The 19,293-nt window shown below is 37.7% G+C and overlaps 1 protein-coding gene across 4 annotated transcripts in view; it reads left to right on the forward strand.

The window, feature by feature from the left end:
- The window catches only part of STXBP6 (syntaxin binding protein 6), a 113,495-nt gene that overhangs the window by 15,929 nt on the left and 78,273 nt on the right, over positions 1 to 19,293 (forward strand). The window lies entirely within an intron of this gene.

The raw sequence follows: 19,293 nt of genomic DNA on the forward strand, positions 1-19,293 counted from the left end.
GAGTCCACAATGAGTAGGTTTGAGAGTCTTGTATGAAAAAATTCTGTAATCTGATGACAGAGTAGTGGTAAATCCAGGGAACAGAGCTACACTTTAGCTTGGGGTCTTCTCAACTTATGAGAATGTAAAACAAATTACATGGGCTCAAATGGAAAATACAATTCATCCGACTTCGTTGTCATTGAGGACAGCAGTAGTAACCAGAACTGCTTGTTGATTTCAAGTAAACAGGTAGTGTAATTTTATGTGATTCTAGGTCTTTTGGGATTTCTAATCTTGTTTATGAAACACAGGTAGCTTGAAGAGGTTGTGGGTATCTGCTTCACATGGGGCCTTTTCTCCCTTTCTCTTGTCTACTCCCTCTCCATTCATATTTTGAAGTTATACCAGGATTGTACTGTGAGCTTCATTCATAAGTGGTTGCACACGTGTAGGCTTCACCTCTCCTCCCTGCTTAAATAAAGCTCAGGAAAGTAAGGTAATTACTTTGCTCATTGAAAGTATGTTGTCAAATAATAGCAACAAGGCCATTTTATTAAGACTTAAAACTGTTCTAGATTGGTCTCTCATCAAAACACTCTTCTTCAAAGGAAATAGATCTTTAGTTCTCATTTTATGAAGTATTCAAAAATGTAGTCTACTAATGTATTTGAATTGGAAGAAATAGGCTCAAAAGTCTGGTTAGTTAAGTATTTTTCCTGGAATTAAAGTTATGTAAGAAATGGCAGTTGGGCCACTTCTCTGTTCCTGCACCTCATTCAGGGAGCACACCCAAAAAGTCAATAAACTCAGACTAGTGTGGGTCTGAGCAAGTAATGTTCCACAGTTATGGCATTCAGATCAAATGCTTTGCTCCTGATTCCTTTTCTTCTATACCACCTGCAAAGTGCTGAAAAAAAAAAAGTTACATGCATTAAAAAAACATTTACATACATAAATTGGGCTTTTAGATAAATGATTTATTCACCTATATCAACTGAAGTTGCTATCTGTATGTTGAGATCATAGAATGAAATTTGAGGGGTTGAATTGTATTGAAATACAATGTACAGGTAGTACTTTATGGAAAGGGTCTGCTGAAAAAATTGTCAGCCAACAGGTAGGAAACTGATCTGCTGAGGCTTGTTAAAGGATATGGATTGCTTAGGGCATTCCTCAAAAGTGTATCTAAATAGTAAGCACAGGTCAGGAGTTACAGGTCAACTGATTTGGAGTAGAGATATTGAGCAGAATGTACTACTCGTGGTGAAAAATTGTATTGCCTTTGTGTCTGGATTATAATAATGGCAAAAGATACAGAATGTTGGTGCTCATTTAGCATAGAGGCTAACTTTATTCTAAAACTATATAATAAGAAGCAATGTTGCAGTAACATTGAGGAAACAAACAGTTCCTGGCATACGCTAGAAGGAATTATATTAAAAAAGTTAGTTGCAGGAATTTATTTATTTATTTATTTATTTTTTTCCTTTCTGAGGTGGAGGTTGTGGTGCCTCATAAAGGAAGATCTCTGAAATTTTCTGTTAATGTGAACAACAATGAGACTTCCAGGATATGGTTCTCTAAAAATTCAGTCTCTTAAGGAAAGTGAATGCTTCATTGCAACCATTTTTTTTTAGTCTTTTGATCTACAAGTCAGTAGACATCAATCCTGTTCAGTGATTCAAGTTCGTGATTGTTTGAATTTTAATAGAAGCATTGGTTTCATATTGAAGCTTGTGTAATGCCAGTGGTGGTTGTTTAATGGAATTTATTTCCATAAATTTATTTCTAAATTCTAGACTTCATTAATAGTGCAGATATTTCACACAATCTTAGAACCCCATTCTTCTGAATTGTTTTTCCACGTGGTTTCTGGCCAGTGGACTGCAGGTTGCCCTGCCTGAGCAGGGTGTTGTGTCAGGGGACCTCCAGAGGTCCCTTCCAACGTTAACCATTCTGTGATATCCTTGTTTCAGAGTAAATGAGGGAGGCCTGTTTGGCTACTGTTTTCTACGAGTAGCCATGGTAATATTTCTGGATATTTCCAATTTGGCAAAAAAAAAAAAAGGGGGGGGGGGGGCGTTAAAATAATCAAAGAGAGGTCATTTTGAAATAGAGCAGGAGGAGAACAGTAGCCTTCCCCTTTGATACCATCCCTGTGCTCAAGTGAGAGCAGCTTGGAAATCTAGCCTTTGCATACCATTTTTTTTTCTTTCTCTCTTGGTTTAATAACATAGCTGTACTGTGTAGAAACCATGCAACCACTCTGTCCTCGTATGTCGAAATACTGTCTCAGGAGGGGAGAAGGGGTGCTGATGCCGGTCAGCAGAAAGATGCTAAAGAAGATGAACTTCCACATCTAATGTTTTATTTCAGTATATTTTCGGTGTGTCTGTGTTCACTCAGAACAGAATTATAACTAATTAAGATTGACCTTTCCGTTTTCATGGCTTTATGGGGTGTTTTTGGAACATTTTGTTTCTATTAGTAAGCCAGCTGTTAGGCTAAAGCATTGAGGTTTATCAGTTAAGTTCATTGTGGTTTTGCTCCTTTTAAAAAGGAAGGAAAAAAGGAAAAGATATGCTGTCTGCTCATAGGTGACCTATTTGTTTTGTGTGATGGTGCCAGAAGGTGATAACTGGCACCTTGCTTTTCCGTAAAATTTAAGGATGCTTTTTAATGAATTTCCTTTGCTGTTCTTTAAGGGAATTAATTCACATATCACAAGAAACTGAATGGAGGTTGTGTGCAGTATCACATGGCTGTTTCTCTTTTGGCAATGCTTAGTAAGCATGTTTCATGATCTCAGTAATTCTATTCAGTCTAAGCCTAATTTTGGAAAAAAAGAAAAACTGATGTGTTGTCTCTGTCTGGACTTGTGCTACAAGGGAAAAACTTTGTAACTGAAGGAATACGTGGTTTGTGTTTGAAGAAATTAATATCTAAAAGGAAAACTTTAATGTGTTGGAATCTTATGTTTTTAGTTTGATTTCAGCTGTTATTGAAGAGGGACTGTAATTTAATGCTTCATTTAACCTTTCTTTATAAATATGCTCTAACCATGTCTCTGGTCTCTTTCTCCATTTGGATATTTGATGACTCTCATTGTGGATTTTTAATTACATGAAAATGACAACTTTAGTATAAATGGCAGTTTTTGAATCCACTTTCAAATAGACGCTGAAGATTTTTGTTCAGATTCTTGTAGATTGCTTTAATGCTCTCACACTGCTCTAATGGGTTCGTAGAGTCTTGTAGCAGCTGGAAAAGAGTCTGTCTTTTATAACACTTGTCAACATCGCCATTTATAGTCCGTACAGCAAGCCATCTACTTCTTGCTGTGAAAGTGCTGAGCTATTCTAGCTTAGGCGCATGTGACCTGTGAGTCTGTTGGACACCTCTACCCTACGCATAAGCACTGCAGTTACCTCATGCTTATGTGTCAGAGGCACGGGCGCTAACCCAGTGCGTAACACAGGACGCGTATGTAAGAGAGGAATGCCTGGTGGAGCGGTGTAATTAAGTGTGGTGCAAATAGGACACGTGCATCTTTCAGACATGAACTGTATATTCTGCAACTAGTACCGATGGTTGTCTTCTGGACTGATGTCTATTGTTTTGATCGGTCAAATCATGATTATCAAGTACTAAATAGAAAGGTCGTTTGTTTTGGAAGATTGAGATCTATTTTTTTTTCAAATTCTGATCAAACTAGTTTAAGATCAGCACAAGGACAATACTTTCTTATTTTTAAATGCCAATTTATTAATCCTACTACTACTTTTTAAGATACCTGTGTGTGTCACATAGGCATGCAGCTTGGTGGTGGTTGTGAGTTTGAACTACTGCATAGCAATGGCGGCTCAAGCAGTACAAATGACATTAGTAGGTAAGTGGGGTAAAAGGATATTAAAACACCCAAGGGAAAGCTTGTTCTCTCTCTCTCTCTCTCTCGTTTAATATACATGAAGTGAGGGATTTCCTTTGCGCTAGAGAGATTTAGGAATGACACTTCCTGGTTTTATGTCCTGGAGGAAAAAATACCTCTGTAAGGAGGTTACCTTGGGGTGGCATTAAAAATATTTTGGGCAAATACCAGTTGTAAATGTGTGCTGGAGTTGTCCCTAGGAGGGACTGGATCTTTTGAAATGCTTTCCAGACCTGTTTTTCTGAATTTCCATGAGTTCAGCTGCTTTCCGGAACAAAAACTTTCACTGTCTTCTAGTCCTACCCCCCAGAAATAGAAGTTGGTTAGTTGTTTCCTGTGGTTTTCTACCATCAGTAATTCTTCATGGGTAGTTTACCTGGCATGGGTGCTAGTTCATTTAGAAAGAGAAAACAGCAATAGAGCAATCTCAGTGTTGCTTCTCTATGCAACAGAGATGGCTAAGCAGAATGGGTTTGTTTTATCAACAAGTAGATATAACAATGCTTGGTTACAATGGGCAGTTATGCTTTCCATTTCATACAAACACACCAAAAGCAGAGAAACCCTGTGTGAAATAATGAAATCCTTGAAATTCACCAAGGAATTCACCGTGGAATTATGAAATTCCATGTCAAAATTTCATATGATTGTTCATGGGGAAGTTACAGTCTCATGTTTTCATTGAAATGCTCTTATGTATAGCCAGCATTTTGAGAGGCTAATTAAACTGTTAACATTTGTAACCATTGTCTTATGGGTAGTTACTTACTAGTGATCTAAGTAATGTTTTTTAACTCTAAACAACTGCATAAATTTCTCAGGAAAAAAAACAATACTAAAATGTTAATTTCACTGTTTCACGTGTCAAATAGCTATGCTAGCTATTTGGACTCCTTTTCTCTGTTCAGATATGGTTATAGTTGCAAGGATTTATTTATTGATTTATTTATTTGTAATTTGTTTAAGTTTACAGGCTAGAGTCTCCTTGGCATTCAGAAGATTGCCAGTTACTGACCTATACTGAAATAGAACCATACTGAAGGAAGACAATTTCTTGCATAATTCTCCTTTCAGGCCTGCTCAGTTTATCTTCTCCTAGGATGGAGTTATGCCCTGAAGATGTTGATAAATATTGATAAGGGTTGTTGCAGTCTGAGCAGTTACTTCTATTATGCTTGAACTGTTCCTGTGTTTGAATAAGAAGGAATGTTTATTGACACTGGTATGATGTGTCAGGCTCAGTAATTACCATACTGTTGTTAGAGGGGATATCCATCTCATGATCTTGATTTCACGTGGAAGAGCTGCAAGGCTTGGCAGGCCCTTTGTCTCTCTTTTTTTTTTTTATCATTATTTTTTTAACATGCTCTTATTAGGCTAGAGTTGCTTGTGTCATTTTTCTTTCCCACTGAATCTCAGCACAGACTTGGTCAGACTAAGAACATTCTTATGGTGCTGAAGAGTCTTGTGAGGATTATCATCCTTAAGTTTTGTTCTGTGCTTTCTGACTTTCCTACAGGAAGCATCCTGGCTGAGAGACAGTGTGGCCTTTCTCAGTCAAAGCCAAATCATGCTGCCTCTGCCCTTCTGCAGAAGTCTAGCAGCCTTCTCTCTGAAGATCTCTATCTGCAGGTCGGAGGTCCTTATTGCCCTTGCTAAACAAAGAAGCACAAAGTTTTCAGTTCACTGATGTAGCTTTGTGATGCGTGCTAGCAGCCTTCCCTCTGCTCAGCTGCTGTGCTAGGTGGTCCGTTACTTAATTGCTTTTTTCTTTGAAAATGAAAAACACCTCAGTCTGGCTAATGCTGCTGAATAGGAGATATTACTCTGCAAGCTAGCACTGAGGTGTGTGTGGGATAAGCTTCCTCTATCATGCTTCTCTTCTGTCCCTGGTTTGCTGTCATGTCCTGGTAGCTTCCACTCTCAGGTGATTTGCAGTCTGTTATTTAAAACCTTCTGAAACCAAGTGAAAAATCAATGCTGTTTGCTTGATTTCTTCTTTTCTTTTTCCCATTCTCTGTCACAATGAGACTTGAAATAGCTGCGTGATAACAAAAGGATCCAGTATAGGCTCTGGATCCTGCTTGCTTGTTAGTAAATTTGCTCAAGCTGTTGCTGATGTACATTGTCCTTGTGCAAATAGTTACTTTTGAGCCACTCTTCTGTTTCCCATGCTGATTGAACTGCCTAGGCACCCTATGGTCCTATAACTACTAAGACTATTCAAAATGCCTATTTAAATATGAAGGTTTTTTTGTTTGTTTGCTTTATATTGAAAAAGTAAAGGATTGCAGAAACACCAGTGGCTGTTGGCTGTGCAGGAGGCTGGATTGATGGTATTGTGTGTTGTTTTTTTTAACACACAAAGATTGTGAACAAATTGGTAATCCTTTTTGACAACGTAAACCATAGTTCTTTAAAATATTTTACTAGCCATTTCTTTTGACATGAGTATCCTAAATTTCTTTTGTATAACAAGACTTGTTTTTCTGCTGATAGCAGTATCTAAGTAGATGAAGTTAGTAGTGCTATATATTTATCTTGTTATGGACACTGTGTAAAGAAAACAGTTTGGTGAAAGTATTTTATCTGATGTATCAGAACAACCTACTCCATTTGGAAGAAATCTTTTCTGATTTAAGGTAGAGGGTAGACAAAGAGTGGCATAATTTCAATATTGCCTTTCAAAGCTCTGAAACTAGATTCATTTTGATTTTTTTATTGGGGAGAATAAAATGGGAACATGTTACAAAATTACATCTGTAAAGCCAGTACTTCTCTGGCTATCACCAAGTGATCTGCTGATGGAAATGCTGGTGTCCTGAACTCTGCACAATACAGTTGTGTTGTAGCTGTTACGTTCTGTGCCTTTTGCATCTTTGTCAGATAGCTGGCACTGCAGTTACCAGACCTGAATGTCACTGTCGCATGTTGGTTGCTTTGCTGCAAAAAGAGAAAATAAAGGCTGGTAGGGAAGTGGTGATTGCAGTGTTGTTTTTGTATTGGTCATATCAAAATATGCATTTTACTAAGGAATTGCTGGGTGCGTCATACAGGGGTACTAAATTCTTAAATCTCTAACTCACATTCCATCTGTTTGATCAGAATTATTAGTCTTAGTTTGGGCTACTTCTATATCTCACGTTAAAAGTATGCACTTCTTTAATTGCTAAAGGGTTTCTTTAGCATTTCAACTGTTTGGATGCATGTCTCCTCTTGCATTTGGTATGAAAAGCTGTGGGAAAGATCTTTCTTTTGCAGGATTGAACCTTATCTAAGGCAATGAATAAAGAGCAGAGATCCTCTTAAATGCTAGTGGAAAGTAATATATTGAGTGTAAATAGGATATTTTGGAGTTAGAAGTTTCTGAAGGTGTTTGGAGCTGGATTTCACTGAGATATGAGTGCTTAGCCTCTGTTAATGTTTTGACCTGCCAGGTTTTCTTCACTGAAATGCAAATTAGATGCACCTTAGAGTAGTGTTGTGAAAGAAACCGGATAAAAAGGAGGAAGTATTATGTTAGAAAACAATGAGCCATGTGCAAAGGAGGATACAGTGATGACAGGGTGGGGGAGGAGATAAGTAAGTATACACAGGTAAATATATCTCTGTTGAACTGGTTAATGGTGGGATTCTGTGCATTTTAGGGTTAGACAAAAACAAATGTTTACAGAGGGAGGAGGCAAACACCATGTAGTGGTTACTAACTTAAGTTTGTGCAACTCCACTAATATTATGCCAGTGTGTAATGAAAAACACCGTGTTAAAAAATTAACAAGTTTTTCTAAATGAAAACACTCTACTGTTTGGAGTTCTGATATCAAACTAAACAATGCTGAAAGTTATCAATTATTTGAGAAACTGTACTTGGGTCTTATTTGTTTCTTGTGACATTAAAATAAAATATTATTTTAACGTTTAGTTTTTGATGTGTAAGACCTATGGAAATAAACTTTAAAGTTCAAAACCTGAATATTTAGAAGTTGCACAGTTTTGCATCTCATAATTGGGGAAGTAATTCTTTATTGGCAACAGAATGTTTTATTTTTCTTAAATAAATTTTTCAAACATTTTCAGCATACACTGCCATTTCAGTTTTGAGACAATAGTGTTAAAAAGGGTAAGGCAGGAGCATGACTGAGGTTTCTGACATGCTTTACTTCCTGCATACAAAGTGAAGCCTGATATTTTATGAGCAAGACATACTAAAGTAATTAATTCATCATAAACAAAACAGCTGTCTCCCAGAAGAAGAAAAAAATAGAAAAAAAAATGCTGGGGATAAGAATGAGTCATGGGTTTGGGAACTGTGCTGGTCTCTGTGCGGTGAGATCACCAGAAGACTTAAGGGTTTTCACTGTGCTTTCCAAGACCAAGAAACATATTGTGAAGTCAGTAAAACCTTCTTTTTATCCATTAGGTTTTGAAATACTGGCTAGTGAGGATTCTGTATCCCTGTATTCTCTGGATTTTGTGCTGTAGTGCCTAAGGTCAGAGACATCTTTTCCTAGCTCCGAGCAGGTATGACTGCACTCGGATTAGAGAATTAGATGTCGTCGGATTGTCTCAGACCAGTGGTCAGGTGGAAGAAGAAAATGACTCTCAAATTCTTGGGCTTGCGTGGGAGGCAGGGAACAAGGGACATTTCTTCTTCTCCCTGTCCAAAAGAAATATTTCAAGTGAACAGTCTTGAAGCAATGGGTTTAAATAAACCTTCAAATAAACCTTTAAATAAACTTCACTGAGAAGTCATTCAGTGAGGATAACCCCCAGTTCTCTGCTTTGCAGCCATTGTGGCCTGCATGTAGCAAATTACTGCTTATGAAACAAAATGATGTCAGTAACTGTATACAGACTTATTCTCTGAACTGTCACCAGCATTAGCTGTTTCGTCTCTTGCTCGCAGAATACACTCTCTGTGGTTGAGTACTGGTTCCAGGAATTGCAACATACTGTGCATGTGTCTGACAGAAGTAGAATTCCCTGGATGTTTTACAAAAAATATGCTCCTCTTAAAACGCAAGTGAGAAGCATAAGCCAAATCATATTATGCTTACCCCATGCATATCCCTGACCATAATCTGGAAGAATGCAGCAAGCAAATGTAATGTTCCTCAACTCTGTGGGGTATGTTTTAAAGATCCAGCCTTCTTATATGGTATTTGTACCATCCTTTTTTCATTGTTGGGACCAAGCCTTTCTGCCATTGACACGTTCTTGGTAAAACAGGTAAACGTTAGCATCTAAACAACCTAGAGTTCACCATGGTATGGCATGCAGAGGATCACAGTTAAGAAATAGTGAAGGGGACATAATAAGCAACATGAAAGAATACCTACCCCATATCCCTCCTTTCCCCCCTCCCCCCACCTTGTAAACTGTAAATTTAACTTAGAATTAAAATTATTTTTTAATTGTAAGAATTCTTAGCAGGCCCTTGTGTTTTGCCAGTAGAAGCTATTTCCAAGCACATGAAGGACAAGAAGGTGAGTAGGAAGAGCCGCTGTGGTAAATTACGCTTGACCAACCTGATTACCTTCTGTGATGAAAGAATTTCCTCAGTACTTGAGAGGAGAGCTGTGCAGAATGGACAAAATGAGGATATATGTATACCTAGTGCGATTTATTTATTCCTGTTCTGATCTTATAGCACTTTGAAAAGTGGGGCTTTGTCTCCCTTTTTCCATAGCTCCCGTTCATTTTGTTTTGTCACTGGCAGAGTGTGGGTTCTCTCTTTCCCTGCTCTCATTCTTTCTAGGAGATGGTGATGTGTGAGGGAGAAAAAAAGAAAAAAAAACTTTCACCTTTTCATCATGAATGTAAAGATTGTTTTTAAATCTCTTGTGGCAAAATATTTAACGACTGTACTACCTACCAAGAGCTTCCTAATCTAGCACTTCTTGCATTTTGGATTATACTCTGTTTTTTTATTGATATTTCAGTGGATGTTCTCAGTGTCTCTTTTTTCTTTCTTCATTGCAAGCTGGGATTGACCTCTTCTGTAAGTTTCTTGACTTTACCTACACCATTTTGACAAACATATAGTTGTTTTATCTGCACCTTTCCTTCCCTGTAACCATGCCTAGTTAATATCTAGATTGCAAACCTGTTAAGGTGGCTGTAGTGGGCTCTTTCTTTATTTTGGACTTAATGTTGTGAAAATACTCTTTGTAACGTGGATGAACCAGGCACTGAAATGAGCCTTGGTCTTGGAAGTCAGTCTTGGAACTTTTGGAATTTGTTTTTCAATTTCTTTGCTAAATCTTGGTAGCCAGAATGAAGTGAACTTGTTTGAAATAAATAGTCATAGGGCTTCAGTCTAATGAGTGGACAAGTTTTCACTGGATTCTTCCATGTATTCTGGAACCATGTTTATTTAAATACTGACCATGTGGAGAAAAAAGTAAAATAAAAGGTAAATTTAAGTTTGACTTGGATTATTCATTATTATATTAACTTTTTTTTTTTTCTTTTAATGTAGCTGATTTTGTAGGTGGGTGGTTTTAAGGAGTTACGTATCAAGAGATAATGCTACTGATACCTTTGTTTGTTTTTCTTTGTCTTGAGCTTCTCTGTCCCAGAATATATGAAAGGAAAAGTCTATAGCAAAGTGAGATTACTTTGTGTAATATAAGATATCAAAGTCTAGTAGTAGTGGGTAGAGCTTGGTGTGAGTAGAGCTGACGTGTCCTGTGGAGTATTGAAAGAGAAGAATCAAAGCTGTGGAAAGGAGTCTATAGGCTCATTGCAACAGGCCATTTTAAGTGATGCCTCAGAAACGATGATGTGTAGGATTCAAGAGCAATCAATTTCAAGAGTGTAGTTCTCAGGCTTGTTTCTAAAGGCATCTGCAGAGCTGAGAGTGTAGTTTCAAGACTGAGTTAACACAGTGAGCTGTAGATTATTGCCCAAAGTAGTACATGTTCTCACAAATTCCAGTGTTGATACTAATGATGTGCAGCTGCAAATTTTAGTAGAGGATTAGCGTTCTGATGAATCAGCGAAAAGCTGAGAGATGAAGGAGGCTGACCACTTCATTTGGCAGCATCCCACAGTTAAACTGGCATAAGCTGGTGCTGAAAAGCAGCTTTTGGCTGAGGACAGGATTAAATTGATTTCTTTGTGAAATAGTTTTCCTACCTTAATCGGATATGTCTAACTTTGAGCTATTCTATGTATTGATACACTTTAGTAGTGGTGTCTTGATTTTGCACACATGGAGGATTTTTTTCATAAAGCTGTTTGTGCTGAAAGAAGAATATTACGTTTAAGATAAGCATGTATGTATTTACTTGGATTCCTTTTCTAGTCCGAACACCATGGTAGAGGATGCATGGCTTACAGTTGTTTTCTCTTGCATTGTATTCAAGTGCCTTTGTTAAAGATGTAATCTATTTCTTCATGTTGCTCTGGCAGAAAGTATCTGTTGGATAAAAATCATAAGACTGTGTGGGTTGTGTGCTTGTTCTTTCAATTGGATGCAGTTTTATCTAAGGGTATTGCTAAGGAGTGTGCCTTTTTGTGTTGTTTTTGTTAGATGGTTTCTGGCAGTAAAAAGTCTGGAGATGTCGTTTTCTTTGTAGTATCAATGTTTACAGCTCAGCTCTAGATATGGGATGTATTAAGTTGACTTTGGCACAGAACCATTACAGAGGGTCTGTTGCTGTGGAGGTAGTTAATTTTTATACTTCTGAATTTGATATGGAGAAATTCTTTATCCAGATGAAAATGTATATTTCTAAACTCAATGTACTTCTGGAGCTATGGTTATCTTTGTATAAACCTATGAAGATGTTTTGAGAGATGTTGTTGTTTTAGGGTCTATAACTGTGCCCACCATTTAGAGAGAATGTAAATTATTGATAGGTAAGTTGTGAGTGGGAGGATATCTGATACATTGATTGGGCCGGAATCAGTTTGAAAGATGCAGTTGGTTTGTTTTAAAGCATCCCTCCTGCACTGACACATTAAATGGTTAGATGCCTAAGAGTTATAAACGTAAGTTCTATAAGAAAGAAGCAGAGAGTCATTCCTAAACTTCTGAAATGAATGTTGCAGGGTTTCTGTGTTGTGTGACCTCTCATATAATAACCCCCCTTCCCCCCAATGTTTCTTACACAAGCTTAGGTGTCATTTTTTCAGTCTACCTTCTCATGCCATACTGTATTGTAGTTCAGACATGTAAAACATAATTCTTGAAAATGAAAGCATTGAGGGAAAGTATGCTACCATCTCTCTTTTGGGAAAATGTGAAAACATGATAGAAAGAACTTACTGTGTTGGGTTTTGGCTGTTTAGGTTCCCGTCTCTTGTGCATCTCTGTACTGTAATACTTATCTCAGATTTCAGTGTAGAACTAGAAAATGTTACAGTGTGTTGTACAGATATCCATATATTGATTAGTACAGCACTGATCTTTAGGAGTTGTTTTATCTAAAAGTTATTGCTTTATGTGGATTCATAAACCCGATGAAAACTTTCATGTCCTCAGGAAATCACTTGTGATATCTTGTGGTGTGTTTATATACATATATATTTTTTAATCTGGTTTCCAAAGGGTTATCATCACCTGACAAGATGATTTCTCTCTACCACCTACATGTTCAATGGAAATTTTCTATCTGTTAAAATAGAATGCTAATTTGCAATCAGTGATCAGTGGTAGAACTATGAAAGCATCAAGGGAGAGGAAAAAGCCAACAGTTTCCTTTCTAGCTTTCTCAGATTTCTGTAAGACTAAACAACAAGACATTCATTTAAAAAAAGAAATCTTTAAGTGTATAAGGTCTGTTTGCAGTAGTTTTTCCATTAATTTTGTCAGGAGTGCAGAGTCAAACAATCAGACATAGTTGGAGGGGGGACAGGGAGATGGATAGTGTTTTTAATAATTTCTGAGATAACATCCCTTGAACAAAACACTTCACAAAGCCATTTTATTTATTTATTTATTTTTGTAGTTTTCTTCAATTTGTAAGACTTCGGGGAGTTTTGCAAGCTTAATTGGGCTCATCCATTTTGAAATGTGTGATACTTACTCTTGGAGGATTCGTGGGAAGTAGTATGCAATATGTCAGAAATGTCTTCAATGCGTGTTATTTGCCAGAAAATCATAGTTAACTGCTAGAATATATCAGGACACTACTAACAGATGGTTTACTACTTTTGCATGGTTTTTGTTTTCCCTCAAGTAAAATGTTGGTGTAATGCTTTAAAGAGGTCTCTCTGCCCATACAAAGATTTTGTTATCTCAGAACTGGGTGGTTGAAGAAGTCTTCTGACAATAGCCAGTAGGTACTGATATATTTCAGTCTTCAAAATTCAAAAGAATTATATATTTTGTCAGTAAGTGATTTTTTGCTCATGTATTTGGAGTGATAGAAAAAATGTTTTTATTTACCTGAAAAAGCTGATTCACCTTGTGTGGGTGAAGTAGAACACTTCCATTACTTGGAGTTAGGTTTCATCCCCTTGTATTGCTCTGCTTTTGTACTCTTCCCTGGTATTAAAAGTAATATAAAAGGAACATCCCTTGAGTTTACTGAGATTACTTCCCTTTTCCTCAGATGTGGGTGTTGCAGGTTGCAGATCAGAAAATTGAAAATCTTGAGCCTGAGAGACCCAAGTTCATTTCCTGCTTCTCTTTGAGATATTTGATTTAATAGATGATAGTAATGTGAAAAAAATTACAGTTTATACCAATACTAGTTACATCAGTGTGAGTAGAAATAAAACTGAAGGTTTTAGAAACATGATTATGTGAGAGTGTATGGAAGTGCACTGGTTGGAGTAAGCCATTGGCAAGAGCACTATAAGATAGCTGAAGCAGGTTTTTTCTTCAAAACACCTTCAGCTAACACTGCAGTAATTTCCTATCTCTTTAGCAACCTGTATGCTAAATTATGAGTCCATTTAACACCTGGTTATTCAGTAATTAGCTAAACAGTACTTGCAGAGTTTGTCCTTGTTGAGCAGCTGTGATTGTTCATGCTAATAAAGGAAAATTGTGTTCCTCTGAGACATCTTTTTCAGAGTGGCTCCCCAGACTTAATGTGCTCTAGTTGCATGGGACATACTGCAGTAATAGCACTGCATAGCATTTTTGGATATTCTCACTTGCAACAGGTTCTGATGGATTTTAGTGCAGAAATCAGAGTGTATGCTAACAGAGCCTAATTTCTAGCTTGTCCTTTTGCCATGCCTCTGTTTTGCCCAACAAATAGTGGAATCAGTACATCAAGAAATTTGTTCCTATCTTGAGACATCTTCTTTCTTATCAAGAAGAAACCTACTATGAACTCCTGTGTTTCACCATTCTTTATTCGGTTCAATTTCTGTGGATTCCTTTTTGCAAGTTTTGGTTTTGAAAAAAAAAAATGTTTAGGTTGTCTTCAGTCAGCCAATTTCAAATTTCCATCAGTTTGGTAGAAGTTCCTGACATTTCAGAATCTGTCTTTTAATCATTGCTTCATGATCAGTACAAGCTAACACTGCTGGTGCCTAAGGCAGTCCCAGTGTTATCCCTGCTTTTCCTTCCCATGTGCTGTCACAATCAGCTGTGTAGTGAATTGAGTCAGGGAGCTGATCTGAGTAAAACCAAACCTAATTACTATTTTTCTTCTTTTAAACTGGGTTAAACCTGGATTAATTCTCTTGTCTAGTTCACTGCACTACCACATAAGCACTTTTTCTGTCATAAGGAAGAAAAGGGCACAGGGAAATTGATCACTTCTGACGGCACAGATGCAGTAGGTGGGCATAAATTAATTGTGAAACAACAGAAACCTCTGAAAGAAGCTCTGAACACTACAAATGGCAGTCCTTCAAACTAGTTTTTCTTTCATTAGGGAATGGGGGCTGCTCTATCTCTCCACAATTCTTTAATTTCATTTTTTTAATAGTTTTTCTTTCCAGACATATTTGATGAACAATGGAATAAAACCTATTTTTTAAGAAATTAGAAGGTGACTAGAGAGAACTCAATTGATTTGTTTCTATGATAAGGTATTAGACCATGTGAGTAAGTTAGAACAGGCAGATAGATTGCAACTTTAAGGATGCCTTAGATATGGTCTCATGTGATATGAGTCATGAGTGAACTAGGGAAATGCAGTTTATATGGAAATAGCATAAGATGTAGGAACAGAAGAATGATTGTAGAACTGTTTTCGGAGGAGTTGGTATCTTTCTTGTTCTAACTGGAGGAGTGAAGGGAGGCTGTGTTAGCTCCCAAACTGTTAATGACTAAAACGATGGAACACAGAATGTGCATACTAACTTTCAGTGGGTGTCAATCCAGAGAGATCTGCAAATGTGGAAAGGCAGGCTTGGAATTCAAAATCATCTTACAGTATTGAAGAAATAGCCTGAAAGTAGTAAATACAAAAATCTCTTGTTAAGTGGGAGTAATGAGTTACTTAGATGTCAAATGAGAAACAAGTTGTGTCGGTTGTGTCGTAGTAATTCTTCAGAAGAAGATCTGAAGAATGTAGTAGACGAGGGCTTTTGCTCTCATCTATGTCTTTTGCTGACCTTTTGGAAAAGATCTGCACATGGTAGTCTCATTATAAATAGGAATGTTAACTGAAAGATCTATGAAGTAGCACCTCCAGTTGACTTTGCCTTAAAAGAAGCTGTGAGTCCAGACTTGAGGACTGTCGTCCAAAAAAGATGTAAGCTCATGGGAGGGAGTCTAGAGAGGTCAGGCGTCTGGAAGCCTAAATCTGTGAGGAATGACATAAGGAACTGTGATAACTCAGCCTGCAAAGTCTGAAGGCAGATTTAATAACTGGTCTTAACAGCTAAAAATGTCTAAAAGGTCGTAAGAATTAAGCTGACATCTTAAGACTATGATTTTCAGTGTTGCTATGTGGAAGTAGTAGCTCTTGCTGCTATGAATGTCCTGATGTCCTGAAATAATAAATATAACTTCCCACAAATGCAAGTGTGGTATCTCTGGGGCTTTGTTATAACATCTGGCAGTTCCTGGGTTTCTCTGTGAATCTGTTTGTGAGGTTAAAAACATTCCAGTTGCAAAGAGATGATTCCAAGGGCAGTGTTCCAAAGCAGTTCTTGGTTGCCCTTTAATAAAACAGTTCATGCTTTGAATAGCGTTGCTTAATGTGGTATTCTCTCTCCTTATTTTCAAACTCATGCCTCCTCAAACAATTGTGACTTTCAGTTCTGGGACTCTTCTAATATGAAAATATAGTAACCCATCCACCCATGTGCCTTCTTGTACCAACGCCTATATAATTTTGTATACCTTCTGGGCAGAGTTCAGGACACAGTCTCAGAAAGAGCCCAGTTATCCTGCATCTTCTGCTTTTGCTAACATCTGTCTTGAGGAAGTAAGGGTAATTGATGCTGTGTGATCCCTCTTGCTCTCTCAGTTTTAATAGACCTCTACTGGGGCAGAGCTCAGGAATGAAAACAACTGCTCTGTCTTGTGCACAAAAGTGGACATGGTCCTAGTTAACCACTTGCAGAATTCCAGTGATATCCATGGTAATCTCTCATTGTAAGTACGTGCTTGGAGCTTTTGTCTGTGTGTGTTTGTGTGATGGAGGGAGGTAAACAAAACTTCTCTAGGTGAACTTTTTGAAAAAGGTTATGTTATGGTCTGCCAGATTGAGGCACTTGATGATGTAGACTAAAAAGTACCTTTCTGGTTTGCATCCCCATTTCTTTATAAATACCATTCAGAACTCTTGATGTTTTAGGTCTTTTTAGACCTATAGGTCCTTGCAGGTTGCACAGAACTTAAATCATACTCCTTTGGGATGAAAGGTTCACCCTGTCTAGGGTGAAGAACCATGTCAAACATTGATATTTTAGTTGCTTATTGCTTCTATTAGACATTAAAACATTACAACCATGTACTTTGCCACTCCTGTGTGTTTTTTTTCATTAAAAGCATCACATGTTCTCAAGCCATGAAGTATGGTACCCAGCATGTCCTTTCCCATTCCATTCAACTTATTCTAGAAGCCCTTTGAGAGTCATAGATCATTCAAACCAGGCTGCTTTAAGGGGTCAAAAAAAAAAGAAAACCCAATGCTGGGATGCTGTTGTACATCTGTAACCAATCCATAGCTTGGTTAAAAACAGTAAAGGGTTGTAATTCTAACCTACAGGATGGCTACCAGACATTGGATCATGTGTTTGACTGGCCTCTGTGGGATCCACTTAAGGTGCTTCTTTGTTGTTTATCTTTTGTTTTAGATGTATCTTGTTTATTTGTTGTTTTAGATTTAGGAGCCGTTGCTCTCTGAAGTCTGCTCATGTCCAATTCAGCTTGATTGGGCAGGCAGATTGTTTAGTAATTATATTGCTAAGTAAAAACACGTTTTGTGTGACTGAATTGCCACTTAAGTGGCTGGCTGCACAAATATATTTACAATTCCATAATTTTCATATTTTAGAATTAATATTTTATTCAAATGAACCACTCATCACTGAGAGCTTATTTGAAAAAGTAAATTGGAAATGTGACTGCAAACAAAAGCTCTGGAGAGTGTTCCCCCCTGCCCAGTAAATACTTGGAGAAGCCTTGAACTCTTGTTATTAGGGTGTAATAGATTTTTTTTCTGGCCTGTACAATGGTTGCCGCTAATTAAAAATTTCTCAGAGAAACTCAGTTTTCACTAATAGAGGGATCACAGAAGATACTATGATCTGTAATTTCAAGCCTTTTAAAGATTTTTACCTCAACTTTTTAAAGCAAAGTTGGTCTACTGGTTTAATCCTTGTTTGCAGAGCTAACTAAACTTGGTGTTATGCTTCTAGGTTAATGTTAACTTAAAACCATCTACTGCAGACCAGCTCTAGAAACTGTATGTTCTAACATTTGGTTTTGGAGGGCTTACATGTTATTTGTCTTTGTGCTACGATGCTATGCTTCTCCAAAGATGTAATAGCTAGTTGTTTGAGACAACAAGAAATACAAAACTTTTGATGAATGGAAATGATCAAATACATAGTCTCAACATTTCTAGCGAGTAAATACCAGATAATTAAGAAGAAGCTGGGCCTTTAATAATGGTGTCTTACAATGATGTCTAAAGTTGAGGTCTTCTGTCAGGATGGCTAAAAGTAAATTTGAGTGTTTGTTAAAGCTATCAGTGCAGCCCAGCAGTAGTTGGTTGCTCAGGATTTCACTCTGTAAGCAGTATTGCAGTAGTTACCCTGTCCTGTGAGCCCATCCCTGCTTGTGATTAAACAGTATCTTTGCATGCAATGACTTAACATACTGAACATTTTTTTTGAACATTCATTCTCTGGTTTCTTACTTTCATTCCTTCTTGCTGACTTACAACTGTTAAAATTCTGCATGGCGAGGATTAGTTTCCCCAGTGTGTCTGTGTACCATTACCTCAGCATGGATATTGCAACTCCCTTTCTTTGCACTTGTTTGCATGGCCCTAGAAAACATCTGGGTGTAAAGATAAGTCAGGTGTGCGTTGGCAGGCTGCTGGAAAGCAGTCCGAGTTTTTGGCTGACCAGCAAACTATTTCAACTCATTGTTTCTGAACGTGTGGGATCTCTTTGGGTATCTTCTTAGTTTTATTTAATATATTTTTAGGAATTACCTTTAATTCCTACTTCCTCCTCTGTTCCATATACTGTGGACGGGTCAGCTTGTTCTTAGGAGGAGGTTTTACTGATACAAATGCCCTGGGAAAGCATTGTAGCAGAGAAGGGTTTCAGGTGATGCAGCGTGCATCAGGCACTAGATCAAATCTTCACGGAAGCCTCTATTCTCTGGCATTTGAGTAGTGCTGCGGGTGCGGTGAGCATCCAGACATCCTGCTCCATAGGACTGCAATGGCTGGAGTGAACACCCGCAGGAGGAAAATGGAATTTTCTTTGTTCAGCCAAGAGCATCATTAGAATAATTTGAGCAGAATCAAGTATGTAGAACAAAGGAAGTGTGTGAGGCAGGTTAGTGTGGGCTCTTTACTAAGACTTCTGCATTTACTGAAATGTTTAAATCCCCCTTGCCTCAGAGGGGTAGGGCCTTAGGGCCTGCCCTGCCCCTGTCAGGAATGTTGTGAGCAGAAACTTCTCTGCCTTCCCACTGCCCAGAGAGCCTGCAATAACATTTTCTACTTTAAGGCATTTTATATTTGAGCATGTTTCCAGAATTACTTTTTTGGCCTAGATATTGAAATGGATACTTCTGAAGGAAATGTGAATTTATCCAGGATGCCTTAGATAAGTACATACTGAGACCAGCAAGTTTTTTTGCTGAGGCACCAAGCAGCTGAGATGAGAACTGTCATGTACAAAACGGAACCATTCACTGGGAAAGATCGGGTTGTTGTCCCGTTATAACCACAAGTCGGGTGGTTAAGGAACGGTTTATAGAGGTCAGCGCTTCAGTC

This window comes from Anser brachyrhynchus (genome assembly GCF_964034855.1).
Source record: "Anser brachyrhynchus genome assembly, chromosome: 5".
In the NCBI taxonomy this organism is placed as follows: Eukaryota; Metazoa; Chordata; class Aves; order Anseriformes; family Anatidae; genus Anser; species Anser brachyrhynchus.